General features: G+C 35.6%; 1 long non-coding RNA gene across 1 annotated transcript; it reads right to left on the bottom strand.

Annotated features, from left to right (window-relative positions):
- Nucleotides 1-5: 5 nt before the first annotated feature.
- Nucleotides 6-469, bottom strand: LOC113473639. Its single transcript, XR_003395562.1, has 2 exons — nucleotides 410-469; nucleotides 6-167 (listed from the first exon to the last, which is right to left on the bottom strand). It is a non-coding gene; the product is annotated as an uncharacterized LOC113473639 (long non-coding RNA).

Genomic DNA, 469 nt, shown 5'->3' with positions numbered 1-469 from the left:
GCATATTTTCCAATAAAATGTTCAATAGATTGAGGGTTGTGATCAATCGTTGGTAGTTAGATCCATCTGCTAGATTTCTTATGAAAAATGTATACAGCCTGCTGTACTGTTTTACATAATTATTCATAAATTCCGGCAACTTAAATGGTTCAGAAGTTCCTTTGGTTCTGAAACAAAACAAAAGATAACAAGTTTAAAGGAGACCTACTTTTGCAGCGTGATAATACAGAGCGTTCTAAATCTCATCTTAAGTGTCAATGATAACAGGGGGTTTTTCTACAAAGGGGGGTTTTGGCATTGGTTTGGCCTTAAGCCCCGAGTATACAATACAGCCAAGTACAAAGATTTTATCTGTATTAAAAAATTCAGTCGTAGGAACTTGAAATTTACAAACCATCATTTAACATACCTGACAACCAGATCAATGGGCACTGCACATTTATGAAACTGTCCTTCTGTATTCCTCACA

This window comes from Diaphorina citri, unplaced genomic scaffold, assembly GCF_000475195.1.
Source record: "Diaphorina citri unplaced genomic scaffold, Diaci psyllid genome assembly version 1.1 scaffold52953, whole genome shotgun sequence".
NCBI classification, from domain to species: Eukaryota; Metazoa; Arthropoda; class Insecta; order Hemiptera; family Psyllidae; genus Diaphorina; species Diaphorina citri.
The sequence above is the reverse complement of the archived record's forward strand: the minus strand, read 5'-3'. Positions and strand labels throughout refer to the sequence as shown.